The 15,840-nt window shown below is 37.0% G+C and overlaps 1 protein-coding gene across 1 annotated transcript in view; it reads right to left on the bottom strand.

Annotated features, from left to right (window-relative positions):
• BBS9 (Bardet-Biedl syndrome 9) overlaps positions 1-15,840 on the bottom strand; it is a 295,956-nt gene that overhangs the window by 12,688 nt on the left and 267,428 nt on the right. The gene's annotated exons all lie outside the window — the stretch shown is intronic.

Genomic DNA, 15,840 nt, shown 5'->3' with positions numbered 1-15,840 from the left:
ACATTTGCACCAGAAAAAATGACAGAGAACAACTGGGCATATGATCTGAGACACAGTTACTCCAATTTACTACTTGCATTTATTCTGTACCTTTTTGTGGGGAAAAAAATGACAATACAAGTTGCAAAACAATAGAAAATTGAATGCATACACTCATTAACAAGGATTTACAGAAAGAAAGATGAAAGAGAGAGAAAGAGGAAGGAAGGAAGTGGCGGAAGGAAGTGGTGGAAGTGGCAGAAGGAAGTGGCGGAAGGAAGTGGCGGAAGGAAGGAAGTGGCGGAAGGAAGGAAGGAAGTGGCGGAAGGAAGGAAGTGGCGGAAGGAAGGAAGTGGCGGAAGGAAGGAAGGAAGTGGCGGAAGGAAGTGGCGGAAGGAAGTGGCGGAAGGAAGTGGCGGAAGGAAGTGGCGGAAGGAAGGAAGTGGCGGAAGGAAGGAAGTGGCGGAAGGAAGGAAGGAAGTGGCGGAAGGAAGGAAGTGGCGGAAGGAAGTGGCGGAAGGAAGTGGCGGAAGGAAGGAAGGAAGTGGCGGAAGGAAGGAAGGAAGTGGCGGAAGGAAGGAAGGAAGTGGCGGAAGGAAGGAAGGAAGTGGCGGAAGGAAGTGGCGGAAGGAAGTGGCGGAAGGAAGTGGCGGAAGGAAGGAAGGAAGGAAGGAAGGAAGGAAGGAAGGAAGGAAGGAAGGAAGGAAGGAAGGAAGGAAGGAAGGAAGGAAACTATCAGCTTGGGCAAAAGGAAATTAGCCATACTCTTACATTGAAGGTAACTTCTGCTATAAGCCAAGAATTCTGTCACGTTCATTATTGCTAAGATTATTATCCTATCCAAGACTGATTAATAATCTTAGCAATAATGAACCTGACAGAATTTGGAAAGGGGATAGGGACTCATAGAAAGTTGCTTCAAATATCTAGGAAGAAAGAAAACAGTGTATGATCACACAAATTTTTACACACACATACTTGAATGACTAAAATTAGAAGTTGTTATTTCACCCAGAAGCTTCTTACATATGCACTCTTAGTTTAGATTGAAAATTATTTAAATACTTTTTTAATTAATTTAAGCAATCCAAAACAAATTGACACTATCTCCAAATGATATATGACAAATAATAAAATAACACACAGATTTTATGAGGTTTGTTTTGATATGCTTTTTTTCCTTCTTCTCTGAAGAAGGCTAAAATCCCTCTACATACAATGAAACGATCCAGCAGATCAGTAGAATAAAAATGTGAACATCCAATGTTCTAAACCAAAGCCACCAGTCTCCTGTCAGCCTAATTGCTTTTACAATCATGTTCACACAGAATTAGCACCAACAAACTCCATAGAATTAAATCCATGTGCTTTCATTTATATCTGTGCAATTTCATATGATCAAAACAATCTAGATTTATTTTCCAGCTTTTATTTTACACTTCCAATGTTTTTGGTGCTTGGGGATTTCAGAATTTACAGTGATTTTCATGGGTGATGGTACTAAACTGAACAAATGTTAGCTCAAGCCTTGAGATAAAAAGACTAAAGCAGTAAAATTTCAGCAACAGCTGGAAGCCCAAAGCCCTGAGGGTCTGAGAAGTTCCCCTTACTGGTGTTGCCACTTTTTTTTTTTAAGGACAATTAAAAGTCTCATGTTAAGAGCTGACTTGGGGCTCCAAAGGTCAGCCCTCGAAAGGCCATTCCTTTGTTCAAAGCTCTCCTCACATTGCCCACGCTGGGATGCCAAAGGGACCAGCAGCAGGTCCCATCTTGTTTCATCAGTGATCATGGGGAAGGAGGTAGGTAGCATGATAAGGAAACTTGTGGATTATAGGAAACCAAGATGAGGTACAAACATTGGGGAGGATAAACAAGTATTGCTCTAGGACTGAGAGATTAACAAATATAAGGTAGAGGGGATACTGCTTGAAATGCACTGTGGAAATAACAAACAAACTTTTGCCACTGTGCTACTTCTGCAGAGCTTTCCTCAGCAAGTATCTGTGTTCAAGTTGTGCACTGGCAGTGAAACACTCACCGTGTAAGCTACAGTTAACACTGTTCCTGACTACATAGCTTTGTTGAGCTGTTTGGAGACCTGCCTAAAAAAAAATACCTGAGAATATCTTGATTTCACACCACAGTCAATAAAAATAGTGCCAGAATTATGAAACTGGCTGCTGCACACTCCTATAAAAGCTGGACACACACAAAGTCTGAATGAGAAACAGAAAAAAAGGAGTTTTGACTATGGTCAGTTCTTTGTACCCAAAAAGAATGGTTGCAGATTTACCAGAGGCCAAGAGTTTACCAACCGTGCATTGGTGTAGCACATTTAAGCCATGACACTGCCACTGCACAGCGCCCTCAGCCTCTTGACATTTGAGGACTGGCTGGCTACTGGACCTCTAAGAAGCATAACAAAACAGAAATTAAAGAAGGGAGGTTTACAAAAATATCTGGGGGAAAAAAACCTCTCAATGAGGAAAAAACCTCAATAAAAAAAAAACAACCTCTTAAAGCTATATCATAATGCATTTTTTTCCTTTGTTAGGCTGAAAACATGGCCTGTTAAAAATTAAAGAGTAATTATAAACTTACCCAAAAAAATTCTTTGAGACAAAAAATAGTGCCCAGTGCCCAAGACACTGCCTTCAAAATCTGTTACTCCCCTGAAATTAACTTCTTACAAGTAACCCTTGTGTCTATTTCTACAAATTGCTGTGCCAAAGTGAACCATGAATGGTTACTTTCACGAAAAGCCATGGATCCACTAAATCTAACACATTTACTGTAATTACTGGCTGGCAGAACTGCAGTCACAGAGCAGGATTTACCCTGGTTTCACACAAGTCTGCACAACAGCCCTATAGGTTCCAGCTATAGGGAACCTGGAATACTTCTGCATGGATCAAAGAACTACTACCTGAGTAAATTGGGAGGGGTGAGCTGCCAGGTGAGGCACAGACTGCAGCTATTTTTGTTGTGCAACTCCAAAATGGGAGGCAATGCAGAATCAGGAAAATACTGCTTGCAATAACCAGCCTTCCCACCTCTACCCTGTATTTTTTCTGACAGGCAACTTTTATTAATCATCTAAGAGAACAACATAAATGTCACATTGATCTAACTGGCACATTCTACATTGTAGCAGATGAGGTAATTAACATGAGAGAAGTTTCTCATTAGCATATTCCAACAAGCTTAGGCAGATCCTAAAAAATACCAGGTATAAATTCTGAAGATTAAGGCTTCTTTACCTCATTTCATCAGGGAAAAAAAAGCTTCCTTTCATCTTCATATCCCCCATTATGAAGTTCTCTCTGTTTTTGTTTTAGAGAGCATCCAAAAATCCTATCATAATAACACTGGTCTGAGCACATACACTTAGAGAAATGCATATTGAAAGGTTTATGTCTCTGTTTATTAACACAGCTACAAACTGGGAAGCTGCTTTTGGAAATGATCATGGTAAGTTTTAACTCAGCAGTAGGCAACTCCAAGCACCTCCAAGAGCTTTTGGAGTTCAGTTTTCAAAACAGAGCCAGAATACATTATTACATTAATACCCTGATTAGTAACATGAGATGGAGCATATCTGACACCAAGTCACTTAAATCCCTCAAATGCCATGTATTTGTCAATTAGCACCCCAAAGAAAGCAGCTTCTATAAACAAAGACACAGAACACTTCAATCATGTTATTCACCTCTTCAAAAGCATGACTTAAAACACACATATCACTGAGTCACAGAAAGTTCATTTGTAGATCAAAATGTACTTTTGAGGCTTGAAAACAAAGTTCAAAGAAAATCAGTTCCAGTGACAGAAGCACCAAAGACAGCAGAAAACCCCCAACTTTCCTGGAATTATTATTCATGCAGTTAGAAGAAAAAAAACCAAAAAAAAAAACAAAAAAAAAAAACAAAAAAGCCACCCAATGACACATTTAAAGGGAGAGATGATATTTGAGCATGATGGCAGTAGGGAGGAGAAAGAATCATTTTCTGTAGTCATAAATTGTTCACACTCAGCATGATGCTGTAAGGTTTAAAGATATTCAGGTTAAATAATTAGGCAATGGAAGAAACTACCCAGGGAGGTGGCTGAGTCAGGGATATGGGAAGTTTGCAGAGATAGGGCAGATGAAATTCTAGTGGGGATAGTGAAAAGGAAGATACACAGGTTTTGAATTGGATGACCTAAAGGATCTTCTCCAATCCTATCATTTATGCTGCTATGATTCATGCTGAGGAGAACATTTTGGACCCTTATGAATTACTGGCTGAGTTTCCTGGATACTATTGTACATTAGTCTACTCTAAAGCATGCATAAAACTAAGTCAAAGTTGGCTTTGAAGTGTTTGATCTACAATATCCAATACTTCCAGTCCGTTTTTCATACAGTGACTCAGAAAAGAGCTGTTATAACAAGACAAAAGTTATTTTGAGTTCAGATTAAGTTAGAAAAGGGAGGCACCCTGTTCTTCAGCTATTCCCACCTAAAAGAGGAAAAAACCCACCCCGTCTCCTGGCCTAATGGTCAGTATTGCTATTTCTAGACCTGACATAAGACAGCTTTAGAACAAACTACAACTTTAAAGTAACTGTTTTTCATAAAATTTTGGATCCAAAACTAAATGTTCCAAATGACCAAAGTTAATAGCATTTTGCTTTTTTGTTAACAAAAGATGACAGATTTTTCCCAGCACCTTTAAGTCATATTTCTGAAAATCATAATTCTTCTTTCAAGAAGGCCCATCTATTCATTATTAATAATTTTCTTTCCATTAAAAACTACTTGAGGAAATGTATACCACTTCCTTTTTCTTAGTATTTAACCTTCATTCTGTAAACACAATCCAAAGGGCTTTTCAAAAATTGAGGAAAGCACCAGTCTTGCTTATCAAACAGACACAGTTTAGTAAGAGTGAGTGCAAAATAGATTACTGTAAAATCAACAAGCTACAAACTTTCCTGTACTGCTTTAATGGGAGAAACTGGACTTCATTGGCATTCTGTATCACTTTTAATGGGCTAATAAGCTGAGAGGGGCCCCAGCATTGCCTCCCCAAGTCACAGTGAGTCACTGACCACTGCACACATTATTTAAAAATGCTCAGATTTTTGTATCAGGAAGTGGAGTGATGGTAGTTGAATAAGTGGGAAGCACGGCTGACTCATTTATTAAAGAATTGTGTAAAACAAATAAATTTGTTTTTCATTTAGTGTGACTGAGAGAAAGGGCTTCATTGAGTGAACTTTGCTTTGTCCTAAGGGACCATATACATCACAGGGTGGATAATGTGAAACAACCATTTCCACCCCTGTAAATGTGCCCCCCACCAACTGCGACTAACACGACAAATCCAACCTACACCAAGGTATCCCCTGCTACGTTTCTAAATGCCACAAAATAGCAGGGGTAGGAGGGGCAGCTCTGACCTTGGGGAAAGAGGAGGGTCTATTCCCACAAAACTCACAAAAACCTTGCTAAAGTCTTCCTTTTGTCATTCTGACTTAAATAGTGGCATGTAGTAGCCGTGTAACACAATGGAGTTAATAAGGAGGTAACAATGACAAAGACAACATTTACCAAATGTCCACATAGGGTTTTTTAATTAAGTTTTAAACAACTTACAAAGATTTTGTGCACTCATGCCTCTAGGTATTAGCCCTCAGTATGGTTTCTTTGGGATTTTCTTCTGATTGGTATTTGGAAAATGCCCAAGACATATGAAATATTTCTCATATAAAGTTTGAAAACCAGGAAAAACATCCAGTGGCATCACTAAAATTTCCCAAGGTTCCCACCTGCTTCTTCCAATGACTCCAATTACATACACATGTAAATATAAATATAAATACACACATACACACACTCCACATATACAGAGTTGGAATAAACACATTCTCTAAGAACTTAGGAGCTGTCAAACCACCAAACCCAGCTTACATACATATATATTAAGGAGATCAAGATGAATGACATGCTAGTTAATTTGAAGCAATGTAGAGCTCTGTAAACGGGACTCTAGTAACAGTGTTTTAAGTTCCTCTTAGAAACAACAAAAAAAAATCCAAAAATTATTACAAAGCAAACTTGTATGCTTGTAAAATGACAACCTGTTTAAAAAACAGTCACCTACCTAAAATCATGTCAAGGATCATTATTATATGAAGTACCATTTTGATGAAGCCAAAATTTTGGATGAAAAATACTCATTTTCTCCAAATACCTGACGTCTCACAATCACCTACCAAATCCTGGACATTTTTCCCGGAAAGCTTGCAAAGGTTTTGAAAATTGATTGTTTTCATTTAGAGATGATCTCAAGAAGTCACAAATGACACATTTCAGCTGGAACTGATATTTCTTGCCAGGAAGTAAATCCTGCAAATGAGTTTGCTTTTCAGTAGCCAAACCTCCCTTCTTTCTCATTAGCTATCTGCCCTTATCAGGGAGGTAAATTAATTCAGTGGCTTCTAAGCCAAATATGCACAATACAAATCTAAGACTTAAGTAATTATGGCCATACAAACACTGTTGCTTCAATTTATTCTTCTTCATGCCTATATCTTCTCATTCACTGCAACCCACAATCCTATTAGGCTTTTCAGAAGAGTTGGGTCTTTAAGAATTTGCTTTCAGAAGCAAAAACACTTGGACCATGCACCTTGAGATTAAACAGACTATAATATATTAAAGCCAGGGTCTTTTTTGTGTGGACATAGCTCTTAGCTTTTTCCTGGGGAGAAGCAATGCCATAGCAATCAGTCTTTTGCCTGCCTGATTCGTTGTGCTGTTGTGTTGACTTCCCAGACGGAGGACCAGTCAGCTGACTATTAACAAATCCTTTATCTTCTATCACCATGACAGATAGGCAAAACTCCAGGGGTAGGGTAGCTTTAGGGCAAGATTTTCCACCATTTTCATATGAATAGCAGTGAATCCTACTCCTGGAGACAATCATCCAGAGTCTGCCTGCAGGAAGATCTAAGAGCCTTCACCGATACCATATACATATATACATATACACACACACACACACACACACACATATATCTATTACAGGTTGCCTGCAGCTCACAATTAATGTCTTGAAGACCTACAACCTCCAAACATTCCTCATCTACATAATGTCACTTGAGCTAATACTGAGCAAACTTTTCAGCTGAGATTATTTTCATTTGAAATCTATAAATACGGGTCAAATAAAGCATAGGTCTATTTTCTGCTGAATTTATCAGAATTATTTGGTTAAAAATTAAATAACTACAGCATTTAAAAAAAATTAAAATCCTTTGGATCTTCATTTCCCACTGAAGCATTGCAAATAAACTTCCTAGAATATATATACATATATATATTTTAAAAAAGTTAGTTGATAGGAAGTCTAACTGAAATACTTCATTTGAGGAGAAAAAAAAGAAACCTGAATAAATCATTGGAGCTTACCCCAAAAAAACAAACGGTCCAATCTTTTTTTTCTTCAAGCCAGAAACTTTTAAAAAACCCAAAACCAGCCAGCTATTCACAGACCTCTATTCTTGTTAGTGTGTACCTGTAACTTAAGTCAAAATAGTGCAGTTATTCTCTTAACACGCCTGATATCATTGTTAGAATGAAGCTTTCAACAAATTTATTTATGATACATCCATATAAAGTACAAGCTGCTTTGGATAACACCATCTTCAGTAAAACATAGAATAAAAAGTCTACTAAGTTTATAGTGGGGAAAAAAACCTCACTTTTTTTCTGGAATAAAGAGTCTGGTACAAACTTGTATTTAGAGCCTGTGCTGTGCTTCTTGAATGAGTTTAACTTGTAGGGCCACAAAACTCAGTACATTATGTACTTTGTACATAAACATCACTTTCTCCAGTAGAGATTTCCAGTGTGTCCATTATAGCCCATGGCTCCTCAACACCAGAAAGATATAATAAAATAGAAGAAATTCAAAAAGAACAGCATAAATTATTGTGTGATTTTGTAGAAAACAGAAAAGAGGGAGAGAAACAAAATAGCTACAGGCAGAGCAACATTAGGAATTGTTCAGTAAAACAGATATGAAAAAGGATCAAGAAGATGAAGTCAAGGAAAGGAATATTCAAGGCTGCTTTAATGTCATGTATTTTCCCTGGGGAAGTAGTGGAAGCCACATGGCTTATGACATTTTCAAATTAGTACCACAATGAAGACAAAAATCTGGTGGTCAGGGAGATGGTCAAACTGATACAACAAGTTTTCCATTTCTAACTTCTATTATTGTACAACAGATCTGAGGTGCTACAAATTCCTAAGTGCTGTGTAATATTCACAGAAACATCAGCTTTTGCTTACCATCAAGTATTCAGCAACTGAATACTCTTCAGTATGTTGCTCCTTGTTAAAATGGAACATTACAGTGCAAATGATAAAATCATATTCAAGATTTCCATGGATTCTTCTGGAAATAACATACAACAGGATTTTACCATTTGATGTAATTTTTCCTTTGGAGTCTTGTGGGAAAAAATACTTTGGTAGAGAAAGAGGTTTGAAGAAAAATGTGTTAATAAAAAAAAAGAAGGATAAACTACTTCTGTATAATACTTTCCAATCTTGAATTTCACACAATTTTTAAGCTACAGTATATCAGAAAAATGCTTTCAGGAGATTTTTCCCCAATGCAATCTTTTGATCAATCTCAGGGTTGGCTTAAAAGCAAAAGAACAAAATAAAAAGAGCCTGTACTAAATAACAGATTAAATGTCTTACAAATGGACACAACTCCTTTCTATTGCTCACCAACAGTCTGTTTCTGATATTTCTTGTTGTTGTCTTGGGGATTTTTGGTGCCATTGCCCCTTTTCATAAAATCATATATTTGCAAATGCAAGGGGATTTTTGAGGAAGGGAGCGGCAGTGTGTAATAGAATCACAGAACAGGTGAAGTTGGAAGGGACCCACAAGGATCAAGTCCATCAAGTCCAATTCCTGCATGAAAGCACTTTTTATTTTTTATCTGATATGTATTATAAACGGTCTTAATATCTCAACATAATAAAGACCTCCTTATATCCACTACTTTCCCACTGCTAACAGTCTTCTCTCACACAAATGGAAGTGAGTTACCTCCTGCTACACCCCTGAATATTTCCAGGCATATGTTGGCCATAGTAACCATAATGGGAATTTCAGTACTCACAACAAAAACAGTAAACCTACTCAGATTTGATGATCCAATTAAGGATTCTTATAGCCCAAAGCTGAACAGCAACTAGAAATTTCTGTGTCCTCCAACCTCACACCAATCAGCAGAACCAGAAGGAGGGCAGCACTTCGTGGGACTGAGCCTTTTATCACCTCCAGAAAGAGAGTAGAAGCCAACACACCAGCATCTAAGGCTTGGAATGATGAAAGTAACAGTTTTAAATCTATTATGGATTTTCTCATGGGCTCAGGAAGCAATAAAAACTAAGTACAGTCAGACTGCAGGAAACCAATATAGCTTTCATAATTTTTTGTGACTTTAGGGAAAACATGCTCAACTTTTATAGACAGCCAGTTCAGTATTTCAAATTTTCAGGAAATGTCACTGCGATGGGATTCCCACAACAAATGCAGGTTATGTTGAAATTACTGTTTTCTGCAAGGACACAGCTCAAAATAAATTCCTGTCATGTGAATGGTGTGAATTTACAATGAAACACAACTCACAGACTTTTCACAGACTTTTCACAGAACTGGATACAAAAGATGCTAGGAAAAGCAAGATTTCATTCTGGTGGTTATATAACATTGACTATTGATTAACAGAGTAAGTGCCTGAATAAAGCTAAGAAAGCAAAGACAAACATGCCAAATCAAAAAACAATCCTTAGAGATCTAATAAGATTAAAAAATTCCAGAAAATACACTGAAGTGCAAGGAGACGGAGACCTTTTGTAGTGCAGTGTTTCAATTTATCAATCAGTGCAGTTCTTTCCAACTCTGGAGGAAGTTTAGACAACATCAGTGGCTTGGCACATTTTAAAACAGAGTGCCGAATTCCAGCATAGTTAAAGGGTATACCACAGATAGTTTAAAAAAAAAAAAATCCTTGATTTAAGGTCAGGTACTGTAAACACTTACTGTGGTTTACACATAAGTAATTCAACTGAACTTAAGGAGTCCTGTAGGAATTCTCACACATGTAAATGCATGCAGTCAAGCCTAATTTTCATACTATACAGTCCTTTCCAGCCAACTAGTTTTCTCTTTTTATTCTGATGAGTAGTAAAACATTACCAGTTAAATATTATTAATTAATGCAAATAGTGATCTTTCTTAAAGTATGAAATTCAGGTTTCCCTGATAACAACATCCATTCAGTAACAATTTTTTTTCTTTTTTAATCTTTTACACTTTACTGTGCCCATGACTTGCAAGTAATGTTGATATGGGGTTTTTGTGGGAGGTTATAAGTCTAAGAAGAATCTGGTGACATCACCCAAGGAAATGCCTAAGTCCTATATTACATTTAACTCAATACAATTTTGTTTAAATCTTTGGGACAGAACAGCATCTGTTTCCTAAGAAAGTGTTCTCAAAGGAGTCTCTGCTTTTACACATGGCAGTTCTGATCTCTCACTGCAGGAGAGCTTTACATCAAAGTTCACAAAAGCTCCAAAAGCTCCATTGGAGCCTCTCAAGGTGATAGTTTCAGCAAAATTATAGTGAGAGAAATGTTACTGAGAGACATTTTGTTACAGCAAAACTGAAATTCAAATACAGTAGATGAAGATTTATCAAAATGTAGACATATTCCTACTGTGCCTGCCCATTATCTGTTCTGTGAGGACATTACAGTAAGCTGGATGCTATTTCTTCTCTCCTAGTGCATTTGCAGTTTACAGGTCTTGTTGCTGCAACCAAGGATATTGTTGGAAGAAATGTTTAGAAAGGAGTTGCAAGTTAAGGTATAGATCAGTTTTGGTTTAATCCTTACTTGGAATGGTGAAAGTGTTTTGCAGCCTCTCATCCATGAAATCCCACTAAACAAGAAAATAAACATCATCCTCACAGTATTTTCAGCTAAATGTGCAAAGATATGAAATAACCTGAATGAAACAGGCCAGCAGAAATGCATGACTGAACGACTGAAAACCACTCCTTCAAGCATGAAGATAACAAGTTTAATCCATAGATGATGAACAAGGAAACAGCAAAACATATGAACAACAACATGTATCAAATTTTTAAATAAACTGTTTAAAGTAGCACCTACTCTTCTCTCATGCCTTCCAGAAGGCAATAAAACTGTTGAAGCACTGTTGAAATAGGTCCAGGCATTAGAATCCAAATTCAATGGGTTGCTGTATGGACTACCCAGCAGCTCAAGACAGATGGTTCCTTTAGGCATGGTGGAATAGGCTTAACACAGCCATATCTTCTGCACCCACACAGGAGAAATCAAACTGTGCCACCAGCAGTAGTATTTGCCTAAAAGATTCCAAAGCTTTTACCAGCCTGAGTTCCAGTGCAGTAGCTTGGAAAAGGATTGCCAATCATTTTAACAAGCAACAGATTTAAAAAAGAATGAGCTGTTCTCATATTTATTACCATCATACATAAGATGATAAGCTAAATGACTTTAAATTTGTAAATCTGAAGTGGATCATACTGAGATACCTATCTTCAGATACGCTGCAATGTTGCTTCCCTTTCAAGCCAAGACTGTCTTAAATGACACCATAGAAATGCTCCTAATACTTTTTTACCTTCTAAATCCCAGGATTTCCAGGATCAAAATGCCCTCTTCCTTTATTTGGTCTCTAAATCTCATCTAAAAATCCCTTTATCTGGCATATGATGCTATCTTCATCAGACAATACCCAGACCTGGCATACTTCAAGCCTCATCTGTTTTTCCAGGCTCCTCCAGGAAAGGCAAAAATATATGAGGAAGAAGATAAACTCTGAATACAGTTTGAAATAAATCCCTCTCTCAGTGAGATCTTTTTGTATCATTTTGACACACTGAGCTCTTTATTGGACTCAATGACACACTGAGCTCAATGGTTGGACTTGATGATCTAAAAAGTCTTTCCCAACTTAGACGATTCTATGCTTCTATAATTCTGTTATTAGTGCAATCTACCTAAAACCTTGGGTGTAGACTATTATAAACAGGAATAAATAATCTTAATTAACTGACTGATGGAAATAATACAAGGCCCTGCCATATGTTCCTTAAAGGCCCTGGCTCATTTGTCCACAAAGCACATCATCTACTTTCTTAATCAATGGGTACTCAAATTCATGACAGGAACTGGCATTGGCCTTCAGGGTGGGAACAAAAGTGACCCTCAAATTTCAATGTGATTATGAGTCAACTGAAGTCATGAGTCAACAGCAGTCTGTTGCTGATTGACTCTGCCTCACCAGTAGGTGTTACTTCAGCCATTAATGCAGAGTGCTGTATGGCTGCAGGGATATACATGCCTGCCAAGGTACATAAAAAACATCCAAACCAAACTAAAATCTGCCAGGTCCTGAAAATATCATGTAACACCCTGCCCTGTATCTACAACAGCATCCAAAGTAATGTTTGGGAGAGCTGACCATGACCACGCCCATCCCTGTGTCTGCTTTGCAGCCTGAAGGCTTTTCATTGACGGCCGTTCCACTTAATCATTCAAAGCAATGCTTGGCCATTTGATTGCTGTGATTTAACACAGTAATAACAATAATCCAGACTATGCTTAAACCACTCATAGTACTTCCAAAACTGTTTATTAGCATTGGCTTCTGCTTTACTAGCTATTTTCAACACCCTTAATACTGAAGTTCCTCCTCTGGCACCTCCAAGAAGGCCAAGAGTATATGAAAAAGGCTGCCTTATTTTTTGTTTGACTGAGTAGTTGATAACTGCACTTAACTTCACAGTTTATTTATTTAACCTCAGCTCAAGCCATCTAAAATGCCCGGTGCATTTCAACTTCAGGTCCAAGACAGAACTGTATACAGAACACAGACTCTTTCATTTCCCTCTTGAAATGAGATTCAATAGCTCCTCTTCAACCCATGAGTCAACTGCAAGGCCCTAATTTAACAATCCCATCCTTTTATTGCAATCACTGTCTGAAAATTCAGGCCCTCATGCTCAACACCTCCAAGCAAAGCATTAGACACACCAGACTGAGGACTTCTGTCATGCTTTGACTAAATTCTGTTTTTGAGCTAGTTCTTTCCAACTGGTAGCTGAGACTCTTTGTGAAGACCTTCACAATGGGAAGCCCTCTACTGGCAGTTTATTCTGTCATAGTCTTTCAGCACATGACACACTTTCCATGGACTGGAACAGCTTATTTCTTAATGCATGAGTCTCATCCTTCTTCACAGAAGAATTCACAGGAACTGAATGCATAATTTAAGACTTGTACCCCAATAGAAGCAAACATTTTTTCAAGGAGCCATTAAGATTGGAAAAAGAAAAGGGCATTTTCACTTAAAAGTAGGTTTTGTTCAACAGGCAAGTCACAAAAGCAATAGACAACAAAACAAAATTATTTTTTTGTTGAATATCTCACATGGGTTCTCTGAAAAACACCCTCTGTTTAAAATATGCACTAACATTTTTATCAAAATGTTTCTAAGAAACTTACACAACTTTTCTTGTCTATACAAACACAGTACATAAAAGGCAGAACTATGTATCCTTTTATCTATACACAATAAGAAAGAACAGCATTTCTCTGGGAAACTTTTTTGCTGTAAATCCAGTGCTTATAAAATCAGTGTAATTGAAAGAAGGTGGGATGCAGCACAAAGGCTTTTCAGCTCTAAGTGTACAGTTCAGCTCACTCAAATAATAAAAACTCTATGCATATTCAGTCGTATACTTCTCTTAAAGTGAGGCCCCTTGATTGTGCCAAGTAACGTGTTGTCCAACTTGGACCAAACTGAGAACACTAAGCTCATTTTCCTAGTGAACTGTGCTGTACTTGTGTGATTTTTACATTACGAACAGACATTATCAATAAGAAAAAAGAAAACTTTCTAAAGTCAGCCTTCTTCAAATTCCTTAGATTACTGGTGAAAACTTAAAGGATAATATACTTGAGATTAAAACTGAAAAATATTATTATCATGATATAAATATACCTATACAGTCATATATCATCAGGTAATCATGTACATACTTATATTCACTCTGCCAAATTCTGCACCATCACCATTATTTATATTTGATCTGATAGCTGGAAGACACTCCTTAGACCATTTTCCTTAAAACTGTAAACAGTAGATAGCATCATCTTTTACAGTCATTAAAGATTTACAAGTTGCTAACAAAACTTTAACCACATTCATTTCATTGCTAACTTTAAAGAAGGAAGAAGATAAAAGGACAACTTGCATCTCATTATATTGAATTGCAACAGTGAGAAAGAAAAACAAAGAGGACAAAGCAGAGGTTTACATGGTAAATCTGCTGATTGTTGAACATATTGAGATAAAATAAGGGCCATAAATCAACTTGAAACACTTGGAAGTATTAAAAAGACCAGGTAACTTTCTAGTGTCTTTCATTCTTCCTACCTCAAGTTATCTATTTGCATTAAAAACTCATACATTTGGCTCATAGCAGATATCAAACACTAAAATTGGGGGTGACTGTAAAAACAGCTTTTTTGTTTGAAATCTGACTTGGCAAAGAGCAAAACTGCCTTCGCAAAGGCAGTTCTTCTGAGATCTGAATACAACACTGAAGTACTAAGAGGCCAGATCAACAAAATCAGAATTTTTTTAAGGCTAAGTTTCAATACTGGTACTGGACATACATATATACACACATATATAAAAACACACATATATAGATATGTGTGTATCACTAAATACTTGGAGCCATGCAAAGTCTGCAATTGCAACTCAATTCTGGAAATTGAATGCTTGCATTATGGAAAATGTTGGTATTTGCTATATCAAAACATGTAAATAAGGCAAATAAAGAACCTTTTTATTAAGTTTCAGATCAGCAATGCTACAAAGAACAGAAATTAAAAGCTCCTATGCTGATTCCCGTATCTGATTTTTTTGTCAGATTTACATACTTCCTCTCCCACAGTTTGCCCAGCTAAAGTCACCTAAGTTTCCTCTCATCTCACCTCACAGCAGCTTTCACATTTACTAATTTCTTCCCAAGCAAGAACCACAATTAGGCTGCTTTTGAGGTAAAGCCATACTTATTCAAATTCATATTAAACCACACTTCTGACCTAAATTCATTATTTTTGAGCCTTCCCTCTAGTAATCTGAACTTCTCCTTTATGCCCATCTGGCAACTTCTACGAAAACTGTATGAAATTACATATTTTTGAGAAATTTATCTCTCTTCATGAGAAACTAGTCATGAGGGTTGAAAAAGGGTGAGGAGATATAACATGAATCAACAGTCCTGGTTACATAAGGTTTCAAAGCAGATTAAAAATGAAAGATATTTTTGTTCAATAAAAAAAAACTGGATGGAAACCATTTTGAAATTATAATTTTGATATGTTCTAGTTCAACAAAACCAAATGTCCCATTTCAATAAGTCCAATTCCTCCATGTTAAATAAAAATAGATGTACTTTCAGCTTGGCTCCCTACAATCCACATCTCAGTCACTGAAGTTGTGTGAAAAAGTTTATGTAAATTAATTCACCATTAATTTCCATTCATTGGAAAAAAAATTGCATTTATGACTTTCCCTGGAAAAAAGTAACATTAGATGAGAAATTTTGGAGAACCAAAAAACCCTTCAAAATCAAAAGCCACACCATGACACTTAACTACATATATGACTAGGAAAATAGTCCATGAGGAAGCACTTCTAAGTTAGAGGCTGGTATTAAAC

This window comes from Zonotrichia albicollis, chromosome 1, assembly GCF_047830755.1.
Source record: "Zonotrichia albicollis isolate bZonAlb1 chromosome 1, bZonAlb1.hap1, whole genome shotgun sequence".
Lineage (NCBI taxonomy): Eukaryota > Metazoa > Chordata > Aves > Passeriformes > Passerellidae > Zonotrichia > Zonotrichia albicollis.
The sequence above is the reverse complement of the archived record's forward strand: the minus strand, read 5'-3'. Positions and strand labels throughout refer to the sequence as shown.